This window comes from Phragmites australis, chromosome 2 (genome assembly GCF_958298935.1).
Source record: "Phragmites australis chromosome 2, lpPhrAust1.1, whole genome shotgun sequence".
NCBI classification, from domain to species: domain Eukaryota; kingdom Viridiplantae; phylum Streptophyta; class Magnoliopsida; order Poales; family Poaceae; genus Phragmites; species Phragmites australis.
The window spans coordinates 48,751,154-48,761,986 of record NC_084922.1 but is presented as its reverse complement, the minus strand read 5'-3'; the positions used below and the strand labels follow the sequence as shown (position 1 = coordinate 48,761,986).

The 10,833-nt window shown below is 40.5% G+C and overlaps 1 non-coding gene across 1 annotated transcript; it reads right to left on the bottom strand.

Moving 5' to 3' along the window:
• Nucleotides 1–2,215: 2,215 nt before the first annotated feature.
• On the bottom strand, nt 2,216–2,354 carry LOC133910355 (small nucleolar RNA Z247). The gene has a single exon (XR_009908524.1). It is a non-coding gene; the product is annotated as a small nucleolar RNA Z247 (small nucleolar RNA).
• Nucleotides 2,355–10,833: the final 8,479 nt, after the last annotated feature.

Genomic DNA, 10,833 nt, shown 5'->3' with positions numbered 1-10,833 from the left:
TCACCTTTTTAGTGGAGACTAGACACGTACCTTTCTGAAGCCAATTGAAATGAGTAATAAATTGTAGAATTGCATGGTTTATTCACAATTTTTGTGAAAAATAAGGGGTCATTGTGAAAAATTTAAGGACACGACTCGTGGAAGTCAAAAAGATGACACCACATTCTACAGCATGGACCCGTGCTACACGAGTCAGGATATATTCTAAGTAATAGAAACAAGTTTAGCGGGCATCAAGAGAAACCTCCCACTTATAACTTGATGGAAAATACTTCACGTACAATCCATTTATACAACTCCTTTACAACTAGGTATTCCGGGCCCTTTGATTGATTAAGTGAGCAACCACCCTTTACATTAGGAACTCAACCTGAATTCAGCTTCTATGGACTAAACTTGCGGGCCCTACAAAATTATAATTTGAAAGAAATTATATTCAAACTGTGTGCCAATGAATTATGATGAATCATATACTATCGTATGTCTAACTGCCAATTCCCCCGCAAAGTGTAAGGGGGGTTACCAAAAGGCAAGGCCTCAAGCATAGAGTTGTGACCTTTCCGAGTTGTAGATCGAATAAGCAAAAGAAACGCATATCCTGCTGGATAAGAAAAGCTATCTCCACCAATGAAGTCACTACGAAATAAGAATATGTAGAATGGAACAATACCAAAGAAAAGTATTCACATCGTCGTCAAAGACCAGAAAACGGCCACAGGGCTCCACTTCTCTCAGCTGTCACCTTCCACTATTATAAAACTCGTTAAAAGTAGTGGCACATCAGTGTTAGTTGTACAGGAATTATTATTGAAAATGTATCAGTACCGGTTCTTAACCTCTCACGTCCGAACAGTGATGAAGCCGCTAAAAACCGGTACTGATAGTCCATATCAGTATCTGTTCTAGTCACAACCGGCACTGTTAGTTCATCTAAACCTAAAATTTTGATCTATTCTAATTTTGACTCGACAAACGTCCGGCTCTAACTATCAGTGCCAGTTCTGGTCACAACCGGCACTGATAGTCTATATGTATTCAAAAAATTTATCCAATTTAAGTTTAGCTCACCAAACGTCCAGCTCCAGATATTTTGCTCGGCTCTTATCCCTCTTGCGCTATCTCTCAAACTCTCCTCTCTCTCATTCCCCATCGCCCCTCTCTCTGGATCTCTCCTCTCTCTCGTTCCCTACTGCCCCACCACCCCCTCTCTTTGGATCTCTCCTCTCTCTCGTTCCCCACCACCCCTCTCTCTGGATCTCTCCCTCCCCCTCCCCGCGATGGACCAGGATGACAACGACCGCCCCTCTCTCTGGATCTCTCCCTCCCCCTCTAGACACACTTGTGGATTTGGGTTATGATGACTTTTTGCTTATTGACAAGCATCACAAATAACATCATTATTGGAGTGATCTAGACACAGGAGACTATGACTACTAATCACCCTTTGGACAATAGGTGCAGCAAGATGGTCTAGGCGCCTGTGCCATCTATCAAAGGATGGTTTATTGACTCTAAAAACTTGTTTTATAGATGGCACAGATGGAAAAATGGTACAATCCCTTCTGACATGTTCCTATAAGAAAAGTGCTCCTCGTGTCCTGATCCTTGATAAAAAGAAATTAGGATGAAACTCCAGAAAGACATTATTATCTTTAGCAAAGTGGTGAATAGAAACAAGATTTTTTATAGCTTGTGGAACATGAAGGATATTTTTAAGATCAAGATTGCGATTGGAAGTATGAATATTAGATCGACCAATATGACTATTATTCATACCTGCACCGCTTACGGTGTGAATCTGATAATTACCATTGTACTTGTTCTGGACCGTCAACTTCTCCAATTCTCTAGTGATGTGATCAGTGGCGCCTGTGTCAGTGTACCAGTATGTGTCCACCAAGTAAGAGTTTGTTGCAGCAGCGGTGTTTCTTTATTTAGGCATATAGTTCTCATCATACCTATGCCAGCAATCTGAAGCAATGTGCCTCTTCTTCTTGCACACTTGGCAAGTAGGGCGGTTGTAACGTTGCCATTGTTGGTGTCACAGTTGTAGTTGCTGCGTTGCTGCTGCTGTTTGTTGCCGCGGCTGTGACCACCACCACGGCCATGACCACCACACCCGTAATTGAAGCTGCCACGTCCTGATCCACCACGTCCACCGTGTGTAGCGGTGTTGAAATACAATGAGGAACCCCCTATTGTAGATCAATCCTAGTTTCGAAACTCAAAATTTGAGAGTACAATTTCCCAATTGAGAAGGGTTCAACTCTAATTACGAGTGCAGAAATTAAAGGATTGAATTCAACATCTATCCCATTAAGGATATAGGTGACCATCTCTTCATCATCTAGCGGCTTTCCTGCCGCCGTCATCTCATCTCCAAGCGACCTCATCTTGCCGAAGTGCTCGGAGATGCTCATGGTTTCCTTCTGTGCCATCGTTAGTGCGAGGCGCACGTTGATTACACGTGCTACGGGTTTGAGAAGCATACATATCTTGTATCATTCTCCAAGCCTAAGTCGTCGTCCTTGTAGTAGCCACCTGCAACAACACATCTCAGGACGCGAAGAGGAACCCAATGACATATTGGTCCGTGGCGTACCACTCCTCATATGTAGGATTTGAAATCTTGACATCCTTGTCTACAATCTTTGATGTGATCTCAGCATTGGGAGCGATGCTTTTGCCAGTGATATAGCCCTCAAGCCGTGCACCCCGTATCACGATGAGGACTTGCGCTGCCCACAGCATGAAATTTTGTCTCGTGAGCTTTTCCGAGACGTGGACGCCAGATAGTGGGTTGGAGGAGGAAGACGAACTAGTCGACATAGCAACTTAGTTCTTTGTGGCTCTAGTTACCATAAAAGAATCAGAGGTGCGAAAACATGAAAATCGCTCGGTGACGATATTTTGTGTTATCCTTTGTGTGGAAAAGCCCCTCACATGGCTTGTACATATATAAATATGATCGGCAGGGTATGACTTGATTTACAAGATAGCTATACAACGGATCAATCAAATCTAAACTACCAAATTTAATCTATATTATGTCTTACCCAGACCGATCATATCTATTACTAAACAATTACACATAATTACAAGAAATTCGGTGATTACATTCCTTATCTCTAATAACCAAAACTGAAAGTTCAGAGTTCACAGCCAACAATGAACGAAGCAGTCCAATTGTATGTGCCTGCATGCATCACTTCCAGGGTTAACATGGACGAAATTGTACTGCTTATTATTATAGTCTTCGCACAAAAAATATCCGTTTTATGATCCCGATTCTCCAGAACTGAAAAGTTATCCTACGTGTGACGGACTTCTAAAGTATATATAAAAAACAATGAATTAGAAAACAAAAGACTTGGAGGTAAATCAAGAACAACAAACTAAAAGAAAATGAATAAGACCACCGATCCCTTTTGAGGCAGAAAGCCACCCAGCAAAAGGAATAAATAACCAACAAATCAGAACCACTGGTAATCAAAAGGTGCTTCTTATCCACCCTTGCTAAAAAAGTGCTCCTCTTGATGCCATTGGCGCCCTAGCTTAGCTACTTGATTTATTAACAGGGAGAGGTCAGGTCTCAATTCTTAAAGAAGCCAAGCAGGCAGTAGGGAGGCGTTACCTGGTGCCAACGCAAATTGGTGGAGCGAGAGCGAGACGATGGGTATGTGCGCGGTGGCCGCGTCACTATCGGCATCATGCCGGCCACCGCTTCCCTTACCTCTCCACCCCAACCAGCGAACGCCCCTTGCTTTGGGCTTCCTAGATGGTAACTGACAAGCACCCGTCGATTTAGACGGCCTAGCATCGTTCAGGCACGCAAAAATCAAAGATCAATGATCGCTTCCATCAATGGGTATCACGGGTCGGGTTTAACCGTTTAAGGATTGGGAGTCAAAAGCATGTGGTTCAGCTGATGTTGTATTTGATTTAGAACATGTTTGTTTGGGTTTTTGTTTTTATCTTCTTTTAGATTTTAATTGTTAGTTTTTATAATAAATTTTTAACTTTTCATCACACCACTTCTTAAAAAAACTACTCTCGATCAATTTCTCAGTTTTTAGTTTATTTTCTCTGAATCAAACTTCTTGCTTTTCCAAAAATCAATTTTCTCCGTTCGTTTGTTCTTCTAATTTCTGACAGAAAAAAATCAAAAACAAAAGTCCATACAAGCGTACCCTTAATCTGATGGGTGATGAACGTCCAAACTATGCTTTATGTATGTATTATTGCTACTACTTTGGTTTCAGACCTGTGCAGGCAATAGGCTGATGCTAAAACCTCCGGTGGAATCTGATGTCCGACTTTGATTGATGGCTAAACCCAACAGCACTCCCGTAATAAATTCACAGAAATTTCACCAAAAGTAATTTAAATATAATTCTTGCATGGTTTGCGAAAAGAAATTCCCATGTTTCAAACTAGACCTATAATGTTAGGATAATTTCGATATGTGATGCTAGTCGAAGCCTTATGGACTAGATGCCATCATAACATGTAAAAAGCACTTATTCGGCCCGTTGGAGTTCTGGCCTTGACAATCCAAGTCCAACATCTCAAGGCAAAAACTCTATATTGCTTCCCCTTCTGAATTTACTCAAAAAATAAATTTTTTCTTTCCGGCCCCTTCTGAAACTTCTGATACACTAGTAATTGTGCATGTGTGACATACCCGTGCAGCTATACAATCACCTCATTTAGAAGCAAACTATGATTTCCGAATTTAGCAGACACCTATTATAATCGGATCTAGCGTAAATCAAGTAACTGATACGGTGACGTATGCTTTGATAAGATAACATATAACAAGATGGTTTTGTGAAACGATATAGCAGCAAGTAATATATAATTAAAGTACATAGCCACACCCAAAAATAACATAACAACTGATTTCTCTTTTCAAACCATCTAATTAATCCCAGGTATGCTTAAAAATTCCCATACAACTTTGATGATGTTGTCTTTAGATTTATTCCTATTGTACTTCAATATACCAAAAACTTCTTTCCCGATTCGTACCTATCCTATACATGCATTATATATCATGGTTAAGGAAAATAATTATACAACTATACGATCTAAGTGCTCACTATAGACAACTATGCACATATTGTACTGGAACTAATCTTGGTTGACTTGGAGCTTTTCTAATGCTTGCAGCAAAGTCAAATTACTTGGTTTGTCAATTTTTGGGTTGCGTAAAAGACATGCATCTACAGCATGAGACATAGATTTGCAAGAGTGTGAGGTTTACATCCGACTCAACGCGAGAGATGTTGGCGATAGGACCGCCTTGTCCAGGAGCCTGACAACGTCCTCGTCGAACCCAACCTCACGGATCTTCCTCAAGATCGCCTCGTCCCCAGCAAACAAATAGAGCCGCACTGTGTGCTATCAAAATGGAATCATACATATAGCCATGATGGGGTACCAAAAGAAAATGAATAAAATTAAGCAAATACTCTTCTGTTACCAAATACTGGCTCCACAGGGAAAGAAAATGGAAACAAAGCCCACTGAGCAAGAAAAGGACGTCCATGGAGCTGCTGCTACAACTCCTTCATTTTAGGTTTGATTCAGGAAAAGATAATTCGTTGGAAATTAGCTTTTACCAAGATCCTTTTTACAAAATGAATTAAATGGTAAAAATAGACAAAAACAAAATAATCAAACTCGCTCGCTGCATTTTAACGGGCAGATTTTTGAAAGAGTGATATAAGGAAAGGGAGCCGTAATAAAACCATGCAAACTCGCAATGTAAACGCCATCTGATCACATCCCCGGTTAAACAAATCAACAGATTAATCTTGTATTACGTGAGACTACTCGTAGCAATTTTGAAGCATTACCTTCACGTGCATAGAGTAGTCCATATGTATAACTTACAATTACAATTTCAGTTCGTTGCGTGCCCGGGATGCTCACGTGTTTTCAAAATATTTTGCATGCAATGTGCAATAATCTTCACGCGAACTAATGCTTTCTTGCGCGCACAAATAAAATGGGAAACTTGCGATCAAGTTAAGATTGATCCGCAAGCATATGAAAGAGAAATAAAACTGGCTCCTTGTTCTTTCTATACGAATTTTAGACCAAAAGTGTACATGCCCATCTGTGTAAGGTTCAATGATACAGATGCAAGTTCAATGGGGGAGGAATTTCACGCGTTAGCCATGATATATGAATATTCACAAATACTTGATGTACCCAACTCTAGCAATGCAATTTCAATCTAGCCAATTGACATTAGAATAGATGTATGCTCACAAAAAACAAAAAAAGAAAATGATTTACCTAGACAGAATGTTTCAAAATGTCAATACACTTTCCTGACTATGTAACTATAGACAAAAAACAGTGAGTGTCGTCCTACATTGCTCTTAGCATCTTCAAGCAACGTACATGGCTCATTTCTGCCAATTAATAAGGGTAAATGTTCGTACACCCCTCTTCAAGAATGGACCTTCGTATCAACAAGAGAAGGTGGAGGTGTAATCCAAACGTGCTTTTGGAGGCACCCTGCGCAGTTCTTTTTTTATGGAAACTGGAGGGACTTGGTCCCTACAGGTTATATATGTATTAAAAAATATATAGGAAGAGAAGGTACAAAAGCAGAATTAAGGAGGGAAGAAAACAAAAACAAGTCAAGATATTACATCTTTGCGTCTATCCATTGAAGAAAAATGTTCTAAATACTGTTGTTTAATCCTATGAGAGACTAATTTCAGCTCTCGCAGGAACCTGCTCTTGCAATGCTGAACTGTTGGATCTATAGCATTGAAAAGCCTATCATTCCTGGTAGTCCAAATACTTCAGCACATAAGGATGATAATTTCCATAAAGAATGGAGCATTAATCTCCCTTCTCATGATGTGCCAAATTTGTTCAACCTGAATTTGAATAGAAAGGTCTATACCAATTGTAGACCAGCTGACTCGGGCAAAACCGCAACATAGGAAGAGGTGTGTTGTTGATTCTTCATGCTGCCAAATACTCATATGTCTTCTTCTAAGCATTCCTCTTGAATTTAACCTATCTTGCAAAAGAAGCTAGAAGAAGACCTTATGCTTCTTTTGACAAGAAGATCTCCAAAGCTAGGTAAAGGCGGGGTGAGTTGGCATGTGCCCTATCAGAACTTTATAGGTCTTCTTAGAAGAGAAACAGCTGGAGCCCCAAAAATATTTCCAAGAATCCCTTCTGTAGGTTAAGTAATAGCATCAGCTTGATCGTGGAGGATCTGAAGCTGAGAGAAAGCTTGAGTAGAGAGGGGAAGATGGAACAGATCAAGAAGACTTTGACTGTTTAGGGTTGTATGCAGGGACATATTGGGGATCCTCATGAAGGGATAAAGTTTAGGAAAGGATTGGAGAGGAATCATCCCACCCCCAAAATCCTGCTAGATATGCACTGTTTTACCATCCTCAATTTGAGCAATTGTGCCCTTATAAGTATCAAGCAAGTTGATTATGCTTTTCCACCCAAAAGATCCTTTGTTACTTGAACCTGGAAGTTTTCCATTTGGATAATAATTCTCCCAAATCAGCTTGATCCAGAGAAGATCTTTCTTGTTGAAGAATTTATCAAGATTTTTCAAAAGGAATGCCTCATTTTGAACCCTGAGTTTGATGATGCCAAGGCCACCTTCACTCTTTGGGCCTACAGACCAAGTTTCATGCAGCCAAGGGTTGTTTTTTTGCATTGAGGTCTGATCTTTTTTGTTTCGAGTTGTAAAATTTGGGCCCGTCGATTTTCTTCTTGAGAAACTAAGTTTAAATGTGTCTTAGTTTATATGTGATGAGTGATCAACAATAGTGTTGATTTGGTTTGATAATTTTGAGATTGTATGGGTATGGTTATGTACTGCAATTATAATCATAATTAATCAAAGTTACAGAGAAAATAAAGTTAGCGTGTTTGTGACTAAGATCAGGAAAATTGTACACGCCAGATGATCCAACGCTAAAGAAAATGAACTCGCCAGATGATCCGACGTTCACATGCAATACACGCCGGAGCATTTCAACGAAGAAGCAAAAATTGATATACACACCGGATGCTCTGGTGTTGGGCATCAGTGAACGTCGAACCTTTCCTTGCAGAAAGGTTGCAAACTGGCTCTGACGGAATTGTATACGCCGGATGGTCCGGTGATGGGTATGAATGCACGCTGGACTATTTCTTGCAGAGAGGATTCTAGATGACCGGTGTGGCAAGTTGAACACGCCAGATGGTTCGACGCTCAGGAGGAGTGAACATCGGGTGTTCATGATTTTTCTGAGAGGTGCATTGACTGAGGATTTTAATTATGGACTAATCTATAATGTGTTTAGAGATATACGTTTGCTTGTCTTATGGTGTGTAGGTGATGGATGCAACTTGGCGACCGACGGCGGAGAGATTAGGGCTAAGCGGGGAGCTTAGTGCCGGTCGATCGAGGGAGCTGGGCGGAGTTAAGGGTGATTCTAATGTACATGTGAAGGTCAAGCAAAACGTGATATGGATGATGAAAATAGAGTGTTGATAAAGTCAAACGAAAGGGATGCCTGTGTAAAAGACAAGACGGTCCGAGGGATCGGGAGCATGAAAGACTTATCGACAGTCAAGACCGCAAGATGTAGGACACGTGTCGACATTGAAAGACTTGCTTAAGGTATAAGCAAGTGGATATGAGTCACACTTTGAGAAGTGTGCAAGGCGGTTTTCCGGTTTGGTCACAAAAACTGTGGAAGAATGGAGTGCATCATCGAAAAGCTTGCATCAAGATGAGACTAAGTCATGAAGGCGCCACGATCATCCGATGGACAGAGAAAAATTCGAACGAAACTACCCCTGATGATAGGTGAGGGTGCATTGTAAGTGAAGGACAGTTTATGGATAGGATTGCTTAAGGATTAAGTTACCTTCCTAGATCTTTTGAGAGTTTTGAGAGTCTTCCACTTATTTTGTGTGGAGAGGGAGAGATGGGTGCTTAGCTTATATTTAGGTAAGAGCTTTTGTGAGAAAAAATACTTTATAATCTGTCAAAATAGGGCATTCCTCTAAGCTTAATGAAGAAAGTGTTTTGCATATACTTGAGTTCATCTCCTTCTAGTCTTCTACTTTTGGCTCCTATGTTTTCATGCATGTTTTTGGTGTTTTTTTTTTTTTGTTGATTTTCATTTTCCTTGAGAGCTGCTTGTTTTGGGTCCTGTAAAAGGTGTTTTTCTTGTTGCTAGATGGTGACTCATCTCGTATGAGTTATTCTTAAACCATCTCAATCCACTAAATCCATCAACTTAGAGAATTCCTTATTCTGATAGCTAGCTCTCTTGTATTTAAGAGTTTCTCGTCAAGTTGTTTTATTCTTTGCGCTATGACTTTTAATATGACCTTAACCGGAATTTAGTGTTCACATTCATCTAAAAGGAGCGTTAGTTTTAGAATTCTTACAATTAGGTCTTGTCTTTCTTGCTTTTGCATGTGATTTTGAGGTGAGGTGAGTTCAAGAATAGGAGAAAAATATAAATTTCAAAAAAAATTTATTAAAGCGTCTATTCACCCTCTCCAGCCGGCTATCTCGGTCCTACACTTATTAATATAACAGCCAGTTCTGATGCCGGTTTGATTCAAAAAATATATATACACCACTGTTGTGGCTTCGTACAAGCAGCATGCCTTGAGCCACCTCACCTCTCTGGTCAATCAGGACTCAAGATTGTTAACTTCAAACCACTCATGCACTCAAATGTTGTACATAATGTCCCCGTGCAACACATGATCTCATACATCCGTTTTGGTATATCCGTTTTGGATGCACCACCATATATGCTCAGGTAACGAAACCAAAATTGCTGCCAGGCTGAGCTCCACGCCTCCACCTGCCGTCTTTCCAATGGGTTACCTACTTAGCTTCTGTCTGTTCAATCTGTTATTGACGTCATACATTCTGGCAATACAACAAGTAACTATTTCGTTCTAAACAGTAGCATTGATGCAGTAAATCCAGTCTCAAACCTTCAGAAAAAAAAAATCAGAGTTGTCAATGTACCCCTTCATAATCTCCAACATATACCATAAGGCTTGCAACCTAATAAATATTAATAAAGGAGGGTATGTTGCATTCAATCTCAAACCTATTTTCTTGTCACAGAGATAGACATTGCAAATGAAACCATTTCGAGAGACAATATTGTATTTAGGAACCAATACATGCAACGACATACGATATAAATATATAGGGGTCGTGCATATTTAGAGCTAGATTCACAAACTTTTACTTAATTAATACATAAACAAAATAAAACCAATAATCTTACAATGTTCCCTTTAAAGTCGTTGCGCTCTCATACACCGCCCCCCCCCCCCCCCTCACCATTCTGCACAATGGAGTTCAGGGCTAAGAACCACACACCATTGTTGTCGCTGCGTACAAGCAGCTTCTGGTCATGCACCACGTCTCCTTGGTCAATTACAACTCAAGATTGATAGCTTCAGGTCACTGATGTTGAAGTTTATCAAGCCTTAAACAATATCATTAACCCTAAATCAAACACCAACTTAAAACGGAAGCGCATATATGTGTACCTGCGTTCGGTGATGCCATAAGGAGTTGACGGTGAGGTCGGAGAGTGTCGGTGTAGATGCAAATGTTGTCGATGAGATGACGCCGGCAGTAACCTTCACCTTGTTTACTGCGTTCTCTTAGGATCGGATTAGAGTTTGTGGGGGGGGGGGGAGATTAGCCTAACATGCGAATTATGGTCACACGCCCTACGGGACTCCCCCTGGTTTATATAGCGCAGCACAAGGTGGGACCACCACCATTTGTTGGTTGGGGCTCCC